Raw genomic sequence first — 22,642 nt, forward strand, 5'->3', positions numbered from 1 at the left:
AAACGATTCCAAATCATTGGATATCAAATCTGTACGACTAAAATAATTGTGTAAAACAAAACAAAGTTAAATTTTACCTCTCAAACTTTTGCTTGAGGTTATGGACACCAACAGATAAATCTGCTCTTCTTGTATATCCCAGGAACCGATGCCTCGATCAACTCCCGAATCAAGTCCACAAACATAATTCCAAACCCTCTGACAGACTGCACTAGAAAGTTTATTAGAAGTTTCTACGAAGAGATTAACAGATTTGATCCGTTAAACCAGACTGTAATTTCGAAAATTGAGACTGGAATTTTCGAACAGGGGAGAGGGGAATTTCGGCCAACCCTAGAGAGGAGATGTCTAGGATTTCGAAAATTATGATGTATTCTCTCTAATTTCTGTACTGGAATAACTTATTTATAACATGGGCTGCTAATATCTTAGGTCCCGTTAGTCATAAGTTTAAGCCTGACAAGCAAAGCCCGTATGTTCAGAAATTAATATAAAATTAATCGTGACTACAATTGATAAGCCAATTTCACCAATGTGTACAGAAACATTTTCTGCATACATTAAAGTCAAGATAAATTTTTTGAATCCGAATTTAGTGGTTTCCAAAAATAGCATCTCCATGTCATTTTAGGAAACCTCACTCCGACTATTCTACAATAAGAAGTCCTACTTCTCGTTCGCTAAATTCAACTTATTAAATTTAACTATCTCAACGGGGATTAAAAATCCATTACTTGTGTGACCCTCAATGATTCAAGGATACTAGTAGTCGTGGGCTCACAACTCCTTCTGACTCGGAATAACAATTTCCGACTTGCCCATCGAATCATGCTAAGAGCGCCTAGCAACATCGCCCCATGATTCCCTAGGTATCACTGATAGTGCCTGCAAGAACCAGTGGGTTTCGGTTAGCATACAGTACGGTCCCTTCATCCATATATCCCGATAGAATCAACAACCATTGGTATATCGAGAGTCGTTCGAGATTCGATAACTATGCAATACATCTTGAAGATCAAATAGTGAAATCGCATGTGCAACCAGAAAACCATTTATCCTAAAGCACATCATGTACTCTGGCCAGAGATTTGTCACACTAATATCTCCTCAGATAGCATAGGATATCCACGCTTGCACGCGTGTGGTGAATCCTTGACAACAAAACATTTACTCCTATATGTGTCGTAATTGCACCCAATCTTGACATATGATGACCCTCATGGAGCCAGTAAACGAGTTAAAGTACAGTACTAGAATATAGAGTCTCCATGATATTTCAAGTAATAAGGACTGATGGTGTACAACCAAAACCACGGACTCATCTTTGCCCACTGATGTTATATTTTGTATTTTGGACTCTTGTAGTCTTTTATGTTTTATGCTCTGATGTTCTTTTGTTTCCTTTGAAGAGGTCTTGGCCTAGTCCCCCTCTCTAGTTGGTGTTTGTTCTGCCGTGTTTATAAAATAAGTGGCGCTGCCACCTTGTCTTTAAAAAAAAAAAAAAAAAAAAAACAAAACCACGGACTCATCCACTCGACAAGAGAGACCCACTTAGAAAGTTCGAATAGGGCAGTTTGATCATCCATCCAATGAATATCCATTTGCATGCTTTTAACATCTCCATGTTTCATACCAATGAAACGTGGTACTCGGCATCGCAAATGCTAGTCTCAATCTCGAGCGATCCTTATCCTCATTATAGACGGCTCAATTGACTAGGAACAGTTTGGAATATACAATGATTATATGATGTGTTTCATGATTGTCATCCATATCCACTATCACATCTTACATGCACTCTAGTATATTCAAGGTTTTTATCTAAACTTCATATAGTATGTCTCAACATAGAAATATGACAAAAGATAAAATAAATGCCATTAAAGAGTGTAAATTACATTAAACAAAGATTGTTTACAATAAGAGTCATCAAAGCCCTCATCCATAAGTTGGCTAGAAGGGCACCCACTCTTTCAATCTCTCACTTGCCCTAAAGCCAACTAGTCACACTACGTAGTCCCATTGTTTCACGATTCTTGTCAAACAAGGGTCCTGGCAAGGGCTTAGTAAGTGGATCAGCAGAATTGTCTGCAGAGGCCACTCTCTTGACAGTGATGTCTCCTCTTTCCACGATCTCCCGGATGATGTGGTATTTCCTCAGTATGTGTTTGGATCTTTGATGAGACTTTGGTTCCTTTGCCTGAGCAACGGCACCAGTGTTGTCGCAGTACACCAGGACTGGACCAACAGCTTTAGGAATGACACAGAACTCTTGGACGAAATTCCTCATCCAAACAGCCTCTTTAGCATCAGCTGATGCTGCAATGTAATCTGCCTCAGTGGTGGAATCCGTTGTAGTGTCTTCTTGGAACTCTTCTGTTAGAACCTAATGGGGGGGGGGGGGATTTAAGTTCTATTGGAAACTTTAGCAATTTAAAGCGATTATGCAAATACGCAAGCGGAAGACTTAAAGCAATCAAAAATAAATGCGGTAAATAAATGCGTAAAAGAAATAAAGCGATAAATGAGATAGGATATGTTTATGGAAGTTCGACGATAAATCGTCTACGTCTCCCCTTATTGGTTAAGATCGATTAACCAAGGATTCACTAGCACTTCAACTTCTTGGCCTTGATGGCTCCAAGATAGCCGTAAAACTTGACACGATCACCGCGCCGATACAACTCGATACTCTTGGCCTTAAGGGTTTCAAGGATAGCCTCAACACAAACACTTGGCTTCACACTCAAGTGCTTACAACAATAGCACAACACACTTGGCTTCACACTCAAGTGTTTACAACAATAGCAGAACCAACTCACAAACTATTTTTACAAACACTCTGAAATATATCACACAAACACTTTGATAGTTAGAAATTGCTTGCAAAGGAGAGAAGAGATGAGTTGGGATGTCTCCAAATGAACTTGGATGACCTCTATTTATAGTTGGAAAAGATTTGAATCTGATTTGAGTGCTTGGAGCGTGTGTTAAAAAGTCAAGGAGTGACAAAAAGTATTCGGCGCCGCTGCCTACTTTTTCCCAGCACTGAGCGAATTTTGTGAAAAATCATATCTTCCAATCTAACCGTTGGATTGATCTAAAATTTGAAATGAAGCTTTAAAACATCTGGATCTTTATTCTGAACGATGAATATTGGATTTTAACTATTCAAATATTTCCAGTAATTTTCGGAAGTCACTTCATCAAGTTTTCGAACTTGTTATGTGCAACAAATTTGAAAAATTCATATCTCCATAACTATCCGTTGGATTGATCTGAAATTTGGACATAGGTTGTAAAACATCCTAAATCGGAATCTGATTGGTGGAGATTTTATTTGGATGTCTCAATCCTTTCCAGGTATTTTTTGAATTTGATTCTTCATCATTTGCTTCATGTTCTACAGAAATAGGTACTGTGCAATCTTTGTGGAAAAATCATAGCTCCATATCTAGCCGTTGGATTGATATGCAATTTTGATATAAGTTTGAAAACATCCTGATATTGATTAAGATTGGTGGAGATTTGATTTGAATGTCTCAAGAACGTCCAGTAATTTTCAGAAGTTGATTCTTCATCCTTCGCTTCAAGTTCTGCAGAAATAGGTATTGCACAACTTTTGTGGAAAAATCATAACTCCATATCTAGCCGTTGGATTGCTCTCAAATGTGGACAGTACATGTAAAAATGCCTCATCAAGATTATGACCGGTGAAGATTGGATTTCAATTCCTAGAAAATGCCCAGTAATTTTCGAAAGTTGCTGCTCCATACTTTGGCTTCTTCTTGTCTTTTTCTTCATATCTCTTAACAATGTTCCATCCATTCAATGAGCAATACAAGACTTTATAAATACATGTATAACTTCAAAATAGCTTCCAAGAATTTAATCATCAATAAATCTAATATGTAAAATCTCACTTTATATGGTTATTAACAATTAACCGAGTTTTGTAATCACCAAAACATAATATTATGAGACTTGTTAATGCATTAAAAACATTAATCTCATAACACGATATTTGTATGCGTTTAAGGCGTAACAATCTCCCCCTTTTTGATGATCACAAAACTTGGTTAAATAGGAGAAATAAATGTATAATATTAAATAGACAATTTAAATTTGCACAATATAATTGCATGAATAAAGCTCCCCCTGAATTAAACAATTAGTTAAGAAGAGTTTGTTTATCAAATAACCAATTTTATTCTCCCCATTATATCTTCATTTAAGCATCTAATTCTCCCCCTTAGTTATAGCATCTAATAACTAATTCTCTCCCTTAGTTAAAGTATTTAACCAAACTAATTCTCCCCCTTTTTGTGATAATAAAAAAGACTGGAAAAGTAAATGCAAAACAAGAGAATTGAAATATGATTTCTAAAATGCAACACATAAATTTCACATAAAATGTGAGCTTTATAATTTTGAATAAATACAATTAATTTGTATTATCCAAAATTTAGTTGCTCGAATTTGTTATTAAGCTCCCCCTTAATATTACATTACATTTAAAATATGTCTACAAGCGATTACAACTCAATCATGCCAAGTTCACCACACAAACAAATAAAAGTATTTTCATCTAGTGGTTTTGTAAAAATATCGGCAATTTGATTTGTCGTGCCAACATATTGAAGTTCAACTTCATTTCGTTCGATGTGGTCACGAATAAAATGATGACGAATGTCAATATGTTTGGTGCACGAATGCTGAATTGGATTCTTTGTAAGACATATGACGCTAGTATTGTCACAAAAAATAGGAATTTTTGAAAAAGATACACCATAGTCAAGCAATTGATGCTTCATCCAAAGAATTTGCGCACAACAACTACCCGCAGCCATATATTCGGCTTCAGTCGTTGACAATGCAACACAATTTTGTTTTTTTGAAAACCAAGAAACTAAACAATTTCCTAAAAAGAAGCAAGTTCCACTAGTGCTTTTCCTGTCCACCTTATATCCACCAAAGTCGGCATCATAGTAAGCTTTTAAATAAAAGAAAGAATTTTTCGAATACCACAAGCCGAGATTTGGAGTATTTGAAAGATATTTGAAAATGCGTTTTAAGGCGAACAAATGTGATTCCTTTGGACATGATTGAAATTGTGCACACAAGCAAACACTAAACATAATGTCCGGTCTACTAGCAGTAGCATATAATAAGGAGCCAATCATACTACGAAAGGAAGATTGATCTACAGATTTACCATTTTCATCCTTGTCGAGTCTGATTGCTGTGCTCATCAGTGTGGATGATGATTTTGTGTTCTCCATCTCAAACTTCTTCAGAATCTCCTTGATGTATTTGCTTTGGTTCACAAAGAACCCATCCTTGCACTGCTTGCTTTGCAATCCGAGAAAATAATTAAGTTCTCCCATCATGCTCATCTCGAAGTAATCCTGCATCAACTTAGAGAATCTTTGACAAAGAGTTTCATTAGTAGAACCAAAAATTATATCATCAACATAAATTTGCACAATCAAAAGATCATTTTTGAAATTCTTGGTAAACAAGGTAATGTCGATCTTTCCTCTTGAAAAACCATTTGAAAGCAAGAAAGTAGACAGTTTATCATACCAAGCTCTAGGAGCTTGTTTCAATCCATACAAAGCTTTGTTTAGTCTATACACATGATTATGCAATAACGAATCAACAAAACCATCAGGTTGTTCAATGTAAACTTCCTCTTTCAATTCACCGTTAAGAAATGCACTCTTAACATCCATTTGAAATAACTTAAAATTTCTAGAGCAAGCAAAAGAAAGTAGCACGCAAATAGATTCTAATCTAGCAACAAGAGCATATGTCTCATCATAATCAATGCTTTCTTCTTGACTATATCATTTTGCTACAAGTCTAGCTTTATTTCTAGTGATAGTACCATGCTCGTCAAGTTTATTCCTAAAGACCCATTTAGAACCAATAATAGATCTATCATGCGGCCTAGGAACAAGATTCCAAACATCATTGCGCTTGAATTCATTTAATTCATCTTGCATAGCAATAATCCATGAATCATCTAATAAAGCATCATCAATACACTTAGGTTCAACATGCGAAACAAAAGCAAGATGATTGCAAATATTATTAAGAGAAGAGCGAGTGGTTACTCCCTTTGAAGGACTTCCAATGATAAGATCCATAGGATGATCTTTGTGAAGCGTCCAATCCTTCGGAAGTGGTGTTTCCTCAACAGAAACATCTATATCATTTAAGCTTGATGAAGCCATATCTTCGTCGAGTAATTCTTCATCATCATTGTTAGTGCGAGAAACTATAGACATAGATTCATCAAATACAACATGCATTGATTCTTCAACAAGTAAAGTGCGTTTATTAAATACTCTAAAAGTCTTACTTGTTGTGGAATATCCGAGAAAGATGCCTTTGTCGGATTTGGCATCAAATTTGCCAAGGTTGTCCTTACCATTATTATGAATGTAGAATTTTGATCAAAAAGCTCGAAAGTATGAAATGTTAGGCTTTCTCCCTCTCCATAATTCATATGGAGTTTTCTTGAGAATTGGTCTTATTGATACACAATTGATGATGTAACAGGCAGTGTTCATTGCTTCAGCCCAAAAATATTTTGGTAGAGAATGCTCACATATCATGGTCCTCACAATCTCCACAAGTGTCCTATTTTTTCTCTCAACGACCCCGTTTTGTTGAGGAGCCCTAGGACAAGAAAAATTGTGACCGATGCTTTTCTCTTCACAAAAGTTTGTAAAACTCTCATTTTGAAATTCAGTTCCGTGGTCACTACGGATCTGTTTTATTGAAAGATTTTTCTCATTCTCAACTCGTTTGACAAAAGTTTTAAAATAATCAAAGACATCATTTTTGTGGGCTAAAAACAGTGTCCACGTGAAACGTGAAAAATCATCCACAATGACAAATGCATAAAGCTTCCCTCCTAGGCTAGCGTTCCTCGAGGGACCACATAGATCTAGGTGAAGAAGTTCAAGGGGCATAGAAGTTGATACAAATTTTTTGCTTTTAAAAGATTCCCTTGTGTGTTTGCCAAGTTGACACGCATCACATACCGAATCTAATTTTAAATTGAGTTTTGGCATACCAACAACTAAATCAAGTTTAAAAAGTTTTTCTATGGTACTTGGACCAACATGACCTAGTCGTCCATGCCAAAGAATGTTGTCATCAAAATTCAAGGATACAAGGCTTTTGATATTTGATAAAGATAAATTATTTAAAGAAACCTTGTATACATTTTCACTTCTATATCCTTTGAAATTTATGAATTTGTCAGTCGTGAGTTATATAGTTCAGTGTTGGGGAGTGAATTTGACTTCATAACCTCTATCGCACAATTGACTTATGCTTAGTAGATTATGTTTAAGCCCTTTCACTAGGAGTACATCATCAATCAAGCAAGATTTAGATATACCTATTGAGCCGATTCCTTCAATTACTCCTTTGTTGTTGTCTCCAAAGGTGACAGTTCCCTTTTCCTTTGGTTTGACGGATTGGAGTAGATCTTTGTTCCCAGTCATATGTCTAGAACATCCACTGTCTAGATACCATATGCTAGGAAGAACAGTTTTCCTATTTCCCTGCAAGAATTGATTTTGGTACCCTTTAGTTCTTTTGGGTCCACAGTGTTAGAAAAGAGAGATACAAAATAGACTTCTAAGAGTTCAGTCTCTCATAGAAACATCATCGCCACTTTCTAAGAGTGCTCCCAGTAGTAGGTAGGGCTATGGCCTCTTTAAAAACCTATTTCCTTGGACAGAGCAGCGTTCATCAAGAAGATCAGTCACAAGTCAAGGCAGTTTAAGCCGGTCTATGATGAACTCCCTTAGATCATGATCTCATAATGCCGACTGATGAGTTGTTAAGTACTCTTAGGCCTCCATTTTATATAGCTCTTTTGATCATATTGAAATCTTAAAGATCTACATTTATATCTAGCATGACCAATTTTACAACAATAAGAGCATGTAGGGGGTGATCTCATTTTGGCTTTAGCAATAAGGCTAGTAAAATCTATTGATTTCTTACCATACCCTATTCCACCCTTATCAAAGCTACATTTTTGCATGCTTAGTAAATTATTCAACTTGTTACTACTAACATTGAATTTATAAAATGATTTTTCTAAGGTAGCTATGTCATCCTTTAATCTTAGGTTTTCATGCTCCTTAGATTCTAATTCATTTTTGAGGTTTCTATTTTCTTTTCTAAGTGATTTAGCCATGTCAAATATAAGATTATAAGCTTGTAGTAATTCATCGTAAGATGGTACCTCATCATCATCGTCGGAGGTGATGTCATCATCCTTGGACATGAGACATATGTTGGCTTCCTCTTCATCGCTATCTTCATAGGCTTCCATCTCAAATGTCTCATGTTTGAGCTCTAGGAGGTCAATCTTTGTTTCCTTGACCTGGTTGGTTCCCTCGTGGCATATCTCCAATTTATCCCATATTTCTTTAGCGGAGGAGCACATTGATATTTGGTTGTACTCGTTCATATCTAAAGAACAATGCAAAATATTCATAGTTTTAGCATTTTGAGAAATTAATCGCATGTCCTCCTTGGTAAAGTCATCCATTCCCTTAGGAATTTTAATCCCTTCAACCTCTTTCATTGGTTTGTAGGGACCTTTTGCAGTAACTTTCCAAAGATCATAATCTACGGATTGAATATATAGGGACATTCGATTTTTTCAATATCCGTAGTTTATGCCATTGAAAAGAGGAGGACGATTGATTGATTGCCCTTGAGCATAATCGCTCGCTAGATTTGCCATAGAGTCTTTTTTGAAATATTTTTCAAAAGTGTGGCTCTGATACCATTTGTTAGAACCTAATGGGGGGAGGGGATTTAGGTTCTATTGGCAACTTTAGCAATTTAAAGCGATTATGCAAATACGCAAGCGAAAGACTTAAAGAAATCAAAAATAAATGCGGCAAATAAATGCAGATATGTTTATGGAAGTTCGACGATAAATCTTCTACGTCTCCCCTTTTTGGTTAAGATCGATTAACCAAGGATTCACTAGCACTTCAACTTCTTGGCCTTGATGGCTCCAAAGATAGCCGTAAAACTTGACACGATCACCGCGCCGATACAACTCGGTACTCTTGGCCTTAAGGGCTTCAAGGATAGCCTCAACACAAACACTTGGTTTCACAATCAAGTGCTTACAACGATAGCACAACACACTTGGCTTCACACTCAAGTGTTTACAACAATAACACAACCAACTCACAAACTGTTAGAACCTAATGGGGGGGGGGGGGATTAGGTTCTTTGGCAAATTTAGCAATTTAAAGCGATTATACTAAACGCAAGCGGAAGACTAGTAAAGCAATCAAATATAAAGCGGTAAATAAATGCGTAAAGTAAATAAAGCAGTAAAAGAGAGATAGGAATTGTTTATGGAAGTTCGATGATAAATCGTCTACGTCTCCCCTTCTTGGTTAAGTACGATTAACCAAGGATCCACTAGCACTCGAACACTTGGCCTTGATGGCATCAAGGATAGCCTTTACAACTCAACACGATCACCGCGCCGATACAACTCGAACACTTGGCCTTAATGGCTCCAAGGATAGCCTCAACAAAAACACTTGGCTTCACACTCAAGTGTTTACAACAATCTCACAATACACTTGGCTTCACACTAAGTGTTTACAACAATAGCACAACCAACTCACAAACTATTTTCACAAATAATTCTCAAATATTGATTGAGCACTTTGGTAGAGAGAATATTGCTTGCAAATGAGAGAAGAAATGAGTTGGGATGTCTCTAAATGGTCTTGGCAAGCCTCTATTTATAGTTGGCAAAGATTTGAATTTGAATTTGTGTGCTTGGAGCGTTTATTGAGAAGCCAAGGAGTAGAGACAAAGTGTAGGCGCCGCTGCCTTCTTTTTCCAGCACTGAGCAGATTTTGTGGAAAAATCATATCTCCCAATCGAACCGTTGGATTGAGCTCAAATTTTAATAGTCGCTTGAAAACATCGCAATCTTCAATATGAACGGTGGAGATTAAATTTGAAAGAATAAAACACGTCCAGTAATTCTCGGAATTTGCAAAACCACGTTCTCGCTTTTGTTCTGAGCATTACTTTTCAAAAATTTGAATCTCACAATCCATCGGTTGGATTGGCCTGAAATTAAGACACAATCTTTGTAACATCCTGATATTGATCGTGATTGGTGGAGATTAGATTTGGATGCCTCCATCGATTCCAGTAGTCTTCTGAATCCGATACTTCAGCAGTTAGCTCCTTGCAGAAATAGCTACTGTTCAACATATTTTCAAAAATCATAACTCCATATCCAGCCGTTGGATTGATTTGAAATTTAGATAAAAACTTTAAAACATCATGGAAATCCATGTGATTGGTGAAGATCGGATTTTAATAACCGAAGCATTTCCAGTTATTTTCTGAAGTTGAGTCTTCATAGTTCATTCCTTGCAGAAGTAAGTACTGTGCAGCTTTGTTAAAAAAACTCATATCTCCATATCCAGCCATTGGATTGCTATGAAATTTGGAGAGAAGCTTGAGAACATCCTGATCTTGATTTTCACAGTTGGAGATCTGATTTGGATGACCGGAAAGTGCCCGGTGAATTTTGCAAGTTTCTGCTTTATAATATTGGCTTGTCCTTGTTCATTTCTTTTACAACTTCAAAGTAACTTCCAAGAATTTGATTGTTAATATGATCTAATCTGCAAAGTCTCACTTTAAATGGTTAGTAACAATTAACCGAGTTTTGTAATCATCAAAACATAATATTATGAGACTTGTTAATGCATTAAAAACATTAATCTCATAACACGAGATTTGTATGCGTTTAAGGCGTAACAATCTCCCCCTTTTTGATGATCACAAAACTTGGTTAAATAGGAGAAATAAATGTACAATATTAAATAAATAATTTAAATTTGCACAATATAATTGCATGAATAAAACTCCCCCTAAATTAAACAATTAGCTAAGAAGAAAATGGTTATCAAATAACCAATTTTATTCTTCATGCATTTAACCATACTAACTCTCCCCTTTAGTTAAAGTATTTAACCAAACTAATTCTCCCCCTTTTTGTGATAATCAAAAAGACTGAAAAAATATGCAAAAACATGAGAATTGAAATATGATTTCTAAAATGCAACACATAAATTTCACATAAATAATAAAATATGAGCGTATAATATTGAATAAATACAATTAATTTGTATTATCCAAAATTAAGTTGCTCGAATTTTATATTAAGCTCCCCCTTAATATGTCATTATCTTTAGAATATGTCAACAAGTGATTACAACTCAATCATGCCAAGTTCACCACGCAAACGAATAAAAGTATTTTCATCTAGTGGTTTTGTAAAAATATCGGCAATTTGATTTGTCGTGTCAACATATTGAAGTTCAACTTCATTTCGTTCGATGTGGTCACGAATAAAATGATGACGAATGTCAATATGTTTGGTGCGCGAATGTTGAATCGGATTCTTTGTTAGACATATGGCGCTAGTGTTGTCACAGAAAATGGGGATTTTTGAAAAAGAGACGCCATAGTCGAGCAATTGATGCTTCATCCAAAGAATTTGCGCACAACAACTACCAGCAGCCATATATTCGGCTTCGGTCGTTGACAACGCAACACAATTTTGTTTCTTTGAAAACCAAGAAACTAAACAGTTTCCTAAAAAGAAACAAGTTCCACTAGTGCTTTTACGGTCCACCTTATATCCACCAAAGTCGGCATCACAATATGCTTTTAAATCAAAGAAAGAATTTTTCGAATACCACAAGCCGAGATTTGGAGTATTTGAAAGATATTTGAAAATGCGTTTTAAGGCGAACAAATGTGATTCCTTTGGACATGATTGAAATCGTGCACACAAGCAAACTCTAAACATAATGTCCGGTCTACTAGCAGTAGCATAAAGTAAGGAGCCAATCATACTACGAAAGGAAGATTGATCTACAGGTTTACCATTTTCATCTTTGTCGAGTTTGATTGCTGTGCTCATCGGTGTGGATGATGATTTTGTGTTCTCCATCCCGAATTTCTTTAGAATCTCCTTTATGTATTTGCTTTGGTTCACAAAGAACCCATCCTTGAACTGCTTGATTTGCAATCCGAGGAAATAGTTAAGTTCCCCCATCATGCTCATCTCAAAGTGATCTTGCATAAGCTTAGAAAATTCTTGGCAAAGATCTTCGTTAGTAGAACCGAAAATGATATCGTCCACATAAATTTGCACAATAAGCAAATCATTATCTCTAGATAAAGTAAACAATGTAATATCAACAATTCCTCTAGTAAAGCCATTGGTAATAAGGAAAGAAGAGAGTTTTTCATACCAAGCTCGAGGAGCTTGTTTCAATCCATACAAAGCTTTGTTGAGTCTATATACGTGATCAGATAACAAATTATCAACAAAGCCATCAGGTTGTTCAATATAGACCTCTTCTTTCAAATCACCATTCAAGAAAGCACTTTTAACATCCATCTGAAATAATTTAAAATTTCTAGAGCATGCAAAAGCAAGTAACATACGAATGGATTCAAGACGGGCAACAGAAGCATAAGTCTCATCATAATCAATGCCTTCTTCTTGACTATATCCTTTAGCTACGAGCCTAGCCTTGTTTCTAGTGATGGTTCCATGCTCATCAAGTTTATTTCTAAACACCCATTTAGTACCTATCACAGGTCTATCATGCGGCCTAGAAACAAGATCCCAAACATTATTGCGTTTAAATTCATTTAACTCATCTTGCATAGCAATAATCCAGGAATCATCAAGTAAAGCATCATCAACACATTTTGGCTCAACATGAGAAACAAAAGCAAGATGATTACAAATATTATTGAGAGAAAAGCGAGTAGATACTCCCTTTGATGGACTTCCAATTATCAGATCTTTAGGATGATCTTTGTGATGCGTCCATTTCTTAGGAAGTGGTGTTTCCTCAACTGTAGCATCTATATCATTTAAGCTTGAGGAAACCATCTCTTCTTCAAGTATTTCTATATCATCATTGTTAGTGCGAGAAATATTTAACAAAGATTCATCAAATATAACATGCATTGATTCTTCAACAAGTAAGGTGCGCTTATTGAATACTCTATAAGCCTTACTTGTAGTAGAATACCCAAGAAAAATACCTTTATCGGATTTGGCATCAAATTTGCCAAGGTTGTCCTTACCATTGTTGTGAATGAAGCACTTAGATCCAAAAGCCCGAAAGAATGAAATGTTGGGCTTTCTCTCCCTCCATAACTCGTATGGAGTTTTCTTGAGAATTGGCCTTATTGATACGCGATTGATGATGTAACAGGCAGTGTTCATTGCTTCAGCCCAAAAATATTTTGGTAGAGAATGCTCACATAACATAGTCCTTGCAATCTCTACTAGTGTCCTATTTTTCCTCTCAACGACCCCGTTTTGTTGAGGAGTCCTAGGACAAGAAAAATTATGACCGATGCCTTTCTCTTCACAAAAGTTTGAAAAACTCTCATTTTGAAATTCAAGTTCCGTGGTCACTACGGATCTGCTTTATTGAAAGATTTTTCTCATTCTCAACACGTTTCACAAAAGTTTTAAAATAGTCAAAGGCATCATGTTTGTGGGCTAAAAACAATGTCCACGTGAATCGTGAGAAATCATCCACAATGACAAATGCATAAAGCTTCCCTCCTAGGCTAGAGTTCCTCGATGGACCACATAGATCTAGGTGAAGAAGTTCAAGGGGCATAGAAGTAGATATAAAAATTTTTCTTTTAAAAGATTCTCTTGTGTGTTTGCCAAGTTGACACGCATCACAAACAGAATCAAGTTTCAAATCAAGTTTTGGCATACCAACGACTAAGTCAAGTTTTAAAAGTTTTTCGATGGTACTAGGACCAACATGACCCAATCGTCTATGCCAAAGAATGTTGTCATCAACATTCACGGATACAAGGCTTTTGATTTTTGAAAAAGATAAATTATTTAAAGAAACCTTGTAAACATTTTCACTTCTATATCCTTTGAAATTTATGGATTTGTCACTAATAAATGATACAGTGCAGTGTTGGGGAGTGAATTTGAATTCATAACCTCTATCGCACAATTGACTTATGCTTAGTAGATTATGCTTAAGTCCTTTCACTAGGAGTACATCATCAATTAGGCAAGAATTAGATATACCTATTGAGCCGATGCCTTCAATGACTCCTTTGCTGTTGTCTCCAAAGGTGACTGTTCCCTTCTCCTTAGGTTTGACTGATTGGAGTAGATCCTTGTTCCCCGTCATATGTCTAGAACATCCACTGTCTAGATACCATATGCTAGGGAGAGCATTTTTCTTGTTTTCCTGAAAATAATTGATTTTGGTACCCTTTAGTTCTTTTGGGTCCACAATGTTAGAAAAGAGAGATACAAAATAGACTTCTAAGAGTTCAGTCTCACATAGCAACATCATCGCCACTTTCCAAGAGTGCTTCCAGTAGTAGGTAGGGCATATGACCACTTTAAAAACCTATTTTCTTGGACAGAGCAACGTTCAACAGGGAGACCAGCCGCAAGTCAAGGCATTTTTAAGCCGGTCTATATTGAACTCCCTTAGATTGTGATCTCATAATGTCGACTAATGAGTTGTTAAGTACTTTTAGGCCTCCATTTCATATAGCTCTTTTGAACATATTGATATTTCAATGATCTGCATTTATGTCTAACATGACCAGATTTGCAACAATAAGAACAAGTAGGGGGTGATCTCATTTTAGCTTTAGCTATTAGACTAGCAAAGTCTATAGACTTTTTACCATAGCCTATTCCTCCCTTATCAAAGCTATATTTCTGCATGCTAAGTAGGTTGTTCAATTTATTGCCACTCACATTGAATTTATCGAAAGATTTTTCTAAGTGATCTAAGTCATCCTTAAGTCTAAGGTTATCATGCTCCTTAGTTTCTAATTCCTTTTTAAGATTTCTATTCTCTTTTCTAAGAACCTTAACCATATCAAACATATCTTTATAAGCATGTAAGAGTTCATCGTAAGTAGGTACCTCGTCATCGTTGTCAGAGACGATGTCATCACTCTTAGCCATGAAGCAGAGGTTTGCTTCCTCGTCGTCGTCGTCGCTATCACTCCAGGTAGCTAGTAGGGCTTTCTTCTTTCCTTTGTCCACTTTCTTCTTGAGTGGGCATTCATCGGCGTAGTGACCTTGTTGTTGATAGTTGTAGCAGGTCACTTCTCTCTCAGGTTTCTTGTCTTTCTTGAATTTGTTTCCTCGCATGAATTTCTTGAATTTTCTTGCGAGGAGAGCCATGTCATCATCGTCATCTTCTTCGACTTGTGTAGTCAAAGCTATCCCTTTGTGCTTGACATCTTCTTTCTTTGATTCTTTTCTCGTGGACATTTCTAACTCATGGGTTTTTAGGGTCCCATGTAGTTGATCAAGATCATAGGCGGCAGTGTCCCCTTTGTTGGATTCGATGATGGCGGTTCTCTTTGCATCCCATTCTTTTGGTAGGGCACGAAGAGCTCTCCTCCAAACTTGCTTGGTAGGATATTGTTCTCCCAATTGTGCTAACTCATTGATGATTTGAGTAAGCCTTCGGAACATGGTGTCAACATCTTCGTTGGATTCCATCTCAAATGTTTCGTATTTGAGTTGGAGTAAGTCGATCTTTGTTTCTTTCACTTGGTTGGTGCCTTCGTGACATATCTCTAGCTTGTCCCATATCTCTTTAGCAGATGAGCACATCGATATCCGGTTGTACTCGTTCATATCTAAGGAACAATGCAAGATATTCATAGCTTTAACATTTTGCGAAATTAATTTCATGTCATCTTTTGAAAAGTCATCCATTCCCTTTGGAATTTCAACCCCATCAACTATTTTCATAGGTGTATAGGGACCTTTCACCGTCACTTTTCATAGGTCATAGTCTACGGATTGGATATATAGGGACATATGATTTTTCCAATACCCGTAGTTTATGCCATTAAAAAGAGGAGGACGATTAGTAGATTGCCCTTGAGCATAATCACTCGCTAGGTTTGCCATAAAAAGGATTTGAAAAGTATTGTCAAATGGCTCTGATACCACTTGTTAGAACCTAATGGGGGGGGGGGGGGGATTAGGTTCTTTGGCAACTTTAGCAATTTAAAGCGATTATACTAAACGCAAGCGGAAGACTAGTAAAGCAATCAAATATAAAGCGGTAAATAAATGCGTAAAGTAAATAAAGCAGTAAAAGAGAGATAAGAATTGTTTATGGAAGTTCGACGATAAATCGTCTACGTCTCCCCTTCTTGGTTAAGTACGATTAACCAAGGATCCACTAGCACTCGAACACTTGGCCTTGATGGCTCCAATGATAGCCTTTACAACTCAACACGATCACCGCGCCGATACAACTCGAACACTTGGCCTTAATGGCTCCAAGGATAGCCTCAACAAAAACACTTGGCTTCACACTCAAGTGTTTACAACAATCTCACAATACACTTGACTTCACACTAAGTGTTTACAACAATAGCACAACCAACTCACAAACTATTTTCACAAATAACTCTCAAATATTGATTGAGCACTTTGGTAGAGAGAATATTGCTTGCAAATGAGAGAAGAAATGAGTTGGGATGTCTCTAAATGGTCTTGGCAAGCCTCTATTTATAGTTGGAAAAGATTTGAATTTGAATTTGTGTGCTTGGAGCGTTTATTGGGAAGCCAAGGAGTAGAGACAAAGTGTAGGCGCCGCTGCCTTCTTTTTCCAGAACTGAGCAGATTTTGTGGAAAAATCATATCTCTCAATCTAACCGTTGGATTGAGCTCAAATGTGGACAGTCGCTTGAAAACATCGCAATCTCCAATCTGAACGGTGGAGATTGAATTTAAAAGAATAAAACACGTCCAGTAAATCTCGGAAGTCGCAAAATCACGTTCTCGCTTTTGTTCTGAGCATTACTTTTCAAAAATTCGAATCTCACAATCCATCCGTTGGATTGTCCTGAAATTAACACAAAATCTTTGTAACATTCTGATATTGATCGTGATTGGTGGAGATTGGATTTGGATGCATCCATCGATTCCAGTAGTCTTCTGAATCCGATACTTCAGCAGTTAGCTCCTTGCAGAAATAGCTACTATTCAACATATTTGCAAAAATCATAACTTCATATCCAGCCGTTGGATTGATTTGAAATTTGGATAAAGACTTTAAAACATCATGGAAATCCATGTGATCGGTAGAGATCGGATTTTAATAACCGAAGCATTCCCAGTTATTTTCTGAAGTTGAGTCTTCATAGTTCATTCCTTGCAGAAGTAAGTACTGTGCAGCTTTGTTAAAAAAAATCATATCTCCATATCCAGCCGTTGGATTGCTATGAAATTTGGAGAGAAGCTTGAGAACATCCTGATCTTGATTTTCAGTGTTGGAGATCGGATTTGGATGACCGTATAGTGCCCAGTGAATTTTGCAAGTTTCTACTTTATAATATTGGCTTGTCCTTGTCCATTTCTTTTACAACTTCAAAGTAACTTCCAAGAATTTGATTGTTAATATGATCTAATCTGCAAAGTCTCACTTTAAATGGTTAGTAACAATTAACCGAGTTTTGTAATCATCAAAAAATAATATTATGAGACTTGTTAATGCATTAAAAACATTAATCTCATAACACGAGATTTGTATGCGTTTAAGGCGTAACACAAACTATTTTTACAAGCACTCTCAAATATATCACACAAACACTTTGATAGTGAGAAATTGCTTGCAAAGGAGAGAAGAGATGAGTTGGGATGTCTCCAAATGAACTTGGATGGCCTCTATTTATAGTTGGCAAAGATTTGAATCTGATTTGAGTGCTTGAAGCGTGTGTTAAGAAGTCAAGGAGTGACAAAAAGTGTTCGGCGCCGCTGCCTACTTTTTCCCAGCACTGAGCGGATTTTGTGGAAAAATAAATTCTTCCAATCTAACCGTTGGATTGATCAGAAATTTGAACTGAAGTTTTAAAACATCTGGATCTTTATTCTGAACGGTGAATATTGGATTTTAAGTATTTAAACATTTCCAGTAATTTTCGGAAATCACTTCATCAAGTTTTCAAACTTGTTCTGTGCAACAAATTTGAAAAATTCATATCTCCATATCCATCCGTTGGATTGATCTGAAATTTGGACATAGGTTGTAAAACATCCTAATTTGAATCTGATCGGTGGAGATTTGATTTGGAAGTCTCAATCCTTCCCAGTTATTTTTTGAATTTGATTCTTCATCATTTGCTTCATGTTCTGCAGAAATAGGTACTGTGCAACCTTTGTGGAAAAATCATAGCTCCATATCTAGCCGTTGGATTGATATGCAATTTTGATATAAGTTTGAAAACATCTTGATATTGATTTTGATTGGTGAAGATTTGATTTGGATGTCTCAAAAACGCCCAGTAATTTTCAGAAGTTGATTCTTCATCCTTCACTTCAAGTTCTGCAGAAATAGGTACTGCACAACTTTTGTGAAAAAGTCATAACTCCATATCTAGCCGTTGGATTGCTCTCAAATATGGACAGTACATGTAAAAATGCCTCATCAAGATTATGACCAGTTAAGAACGGATTTCAATGCCTAGAAAATGCCCAGTAAATTTCGGAAGTTGCTGCTCCATACTTTGGCTTCTTCTTGTCTTTTTCTTCATATCTCTTAACAATGTTCCATCCATTCAATGAGCAATACAAGACTTTATAAATACATGTATAACTTCAAAATAGCTTCCAAGAATTTAATCATCAATAAATCTAATCTGTAAAATCTCACTTTATATGGTTAGTAACAATTAACCGAGTTTTGTAATCATCAAAACATAATATTATGAGACTTGTCAATGCATTAAAAATATTAATCTCATAACACGAGATTTGTATGCGTTTAAGGCGTAACATCTTCCAAGAGACAGCACCGCCATTGAGCATGAATACAAATTCAGAGGTTGACTTCGAGTCATCCACATCGTTTTGGAAGCTAGAGTTGGTATAGCCTTCCAATTTCAATTCTCCTCCCCTATAAACTATGAATATATTCTTGGTCCTTCTTAAATACTTAAGAATATCCTTCACAGCTTTCTAATTCATTTGTCCGGGGTTGGCCTGATATCTGCTCGTGACACTCAGAGCATATGCTACATCAGGCCTGGTAGATATCATCCCATACATGATACTACCTATAGCTGATACGTGTGTCATTTTTTCTATCTCTTCTTTAGTCTTGGGAGACGTTGACTTGGACAGAGAAACCCCATGGCACATAGGTAGATGTCCTCTCTTGGACTCATCCATAGAGAACCTCTTCAATATGGTATCGATGTATGTTTCTTGAGTAAGTCTTATCATTCTCTTAGACCTATTTCTATAGATCTGTATTCCAAGAATATAGGATGCCTCACCCAAGTCCTTCATCTAAAATCTACCTGATAACCATATCTTTATTGACTGCAGCATCCCTACATTCCCAATGCGTAGGATGTCGTCAACATAAATCACTAAGAATGTCACAATATCCTTAACTATTTTCTTGTACACGCACGATTTCTCCAGGTTCTTGATGAAACCAAAGTCCTTTATTGTTTCATCGAATTTCTGGTTCCAACTTATTGACGCCTGTTTGAGTCCATAGATCGATCTCTGAAGCTTGCATAGCTTATGCTCACTTCCCATGGATGTGAATCCCTCGGGCTGCATCATATAGATCTCTTCATTAATGTTTCCATTAAGGAACACATTTTTCACATCCATTTGTCATATCTCATAGTCATACCATGCTGCTATGGCAATTAGGATTCTTCTGGACTTGAACTTTGCGACTGGTGAAAAAGTTTCATCATAGTCAATACCTTGTCTTTGAGTATAACATTTTGCGACCAATCGTGCCTTGTAGGTCAGTACCTTACCGTCAGACCCAAGTTTTTTCTTGTAGATCCATTTACACCCTATAGGAACAATTCCTTCGGGAGGATCTACCAAAGACCAAACTTGGTTTGCATGCATGGAGTCTATTTCAGACTGCATGGCTTCAAGCCATAAATTCGAATTTGCATCAGAAATTGCCTCCTTGAAGTTTCTTGGATCACATCCAATGTTAGGCTCACTTTGATCCCCTTCAAGGAGGAGACCATATCGAATAGGAGGTCTAGAAGCCCTTTCGGACTTTCTAGAAAATGGCGTGTCTTTTATTGGGTCCTGAGGTGTAAGATCTTCATTTTGTATCTCGGGTTTTTCTTGAACTTCTTCGAGTTCCATCATCTTGCCTTTTTCTATCAAGTAAGAACTCCTTCTCTAGGAAGGTGGAATTCCTAGAAACAAACACTTTTGTTTCAGTAGGATGATAGAAGTAATATCCAATTGAATTCTTTGTATACCCTACAAAATAACATAAGGTGGATCGACTATCCAACTTATCTCCCACTGTCTGCTTCACGTAAGCAGGACATCCCCAAATCCTCAAGTCTGAATACTTAAGAGCTTTGCCAGTCCATAGCTCGTATGGAGTTTTATTCACTGCTTTAGTGTGGACATTGTTTAACAACAAAATCGCCGTTTCAAGGGCATAGCCCCAAAACGAAGGTGGGAGCTCAGTGAAGCTCATCATAGATCGAACCATGTCCAACAGAGTTCGATTACGACGCTCTGCTACACCATTAAGATGAGATGTGGCAGGAGGAGTCCACTGAGAGAGAATTTCATTTTCTCTTAGATAGTCCAAAAACTCGGTACTCAAGTATTCACCACCTCGATCAGATCGAAGCGCTTTAATACTTTTACCTAGCTGATTTTCTACTTCAGTCTTGAATTCTTTGAACTTTTCAAATGATTCAGACTTATATTTCATTAAATATAAATACCCATACCTAGAATAATCATCGATAAAGGTAATAAAGTAGGTGTGACAAAATTTAGTACCAATATTAAATGGGCCACAACCTGGCTCTGATACCACTGTTGGAACACGTTCTCTGATATGTTAGATCTGATACCCAAGGCAACGAAAGTTTTAAAATTTTTATTTTCAGATCTGAAACGATTCCAGATCATTTGGTACCAAATCTTTACGATTAAAATAATTTTTTAAAATAAAACAAAGTTAAATTTTACCTCTCAAACTTTTGCTTGAGGTTATGGACACCAACAGATAAATCAGCTCTTCTTGTATATCCCAGAAACTGATGCCTCGATCAACTCCCATATCAAGTCCCCAAACAGAATTCCAAACCCTCTAGAAGACTGCACTAAAAAGTCTATCAGAATTTTCTACGAAGAGATTAACAGATTTGATCCGTTAAACCAGACTGCAATTTCGATAAAATTGAGACTGGAATTTTCGAACAGGGGGGAGGGGAATTTTGGACAACCCTAGAGAGAAGCTGTGACGCCCGGGGCTGAAGAGGCAGGGAGTGATCGCCAGTGCCAAGAGGTTGCACGGACAATGAGCGGCTCCTGGTAGGCTTCTAGGCGGAGGGAGACATGAATGAACCAATCCCGTGCCGGAATGAGAGGGGATTCGGAGACTGTGTAGGTATGGGACTACATAGTTGAGGAGGGCTTAAAAGATTTCATATGTACTGCTCATATCAAGAAAGTGCATCTTCTTTTCGGGAGCTCATCACATAAGAACTCCAAAGTTAAGCGTGCTTGACTTGGGGCAATTATAGGATGGGTGACCCCCTGGGAAGTTTCTCAGGGTGCGTGTGAGTGAGGACATAAGCACGCTGAAAAGACCCGTCTTGATACAGTGGGGCGTTACAAATGGTATCATAGACGACCTCTCTTAGTACGGTATGGTTCAGGGACGAACCAAGCGGAAGCTGGTGGGCATGTGACGCCCGGGGCTGAAGAGGCAGTGAGTGATCGCCGGTGCCAAGAGGTTGCACGGACAATGAGCGGCTCCTGGTAGGCTTCTAGGCGGAGGGAGACATGAATGAACCGATCCCGTGCCGGAATGAGGGGGGATTTTGAGACTGTGTAGGTATGGGACTACATAGTTGATGAGGGCTTAAAAGATTTCATATGTACTGCTCATATAAAAAAGGTGCATCTTCTTTTCGGGAGCTCATCACATAAGAACTCCAAAGGTAAGCGTGCTTGACTTGGGGCAAATATAGGATGGGTGACCCCTTGGGAAGTTTCTCAGGGTGCGTGTGAGTGAGGACATAAGCACGCTGAAAAGACCCGTCTTGATACAGTGGGGCGTTACAAATGGTATCAGAGCCGACCTCTCTTAGTACGGTATGGTTAAGGGACGAACCAAGCGGAAGCTGGTGGGCATGTGACGCCCGGGGCTGAAGATGCAGGGAGTGATCTTCGGTGCCAAGAGGTTGCACGAACAATGAGCGGCTCCTGGTAGGCTTCTAGGCGGAGGGAGACATGAATGAACCGATCCCGTGCCGGAATGAGAGGGGATTCTGAGACTGTGTAGATATGGGACTACATAGTTGAGGAGGGTTAAAAGATTTCATATGTACTGCTCATATCAAGTAGGTGCATCTTCTTTTCGAGAGCTCATCACATAAGAACTCCAAAGTTAAGCGTGCTTGACTTGGGGCAATTATAGGATCGGTGACCCCTTGGAAAGTTTCTCAGGGTGCGTGTGAGTGAGGACAT

The sequence above is a fragment of the Henckelia pumila genome, chromosome 1, assembly GCF_033568475.1.
Source record: "Henckelia pumila isolate YLH828 chromosome 1, ASM3356847v2, whole genome shotgun sequence".
In the NCBI taxonomy this organism is placed as follows: Eukaryota; Viridiplantae; Streptophyta; class Magnoliopsida; order Lamiales; family Gesneriaceae; genus Henckelia; species Henckelia pumila.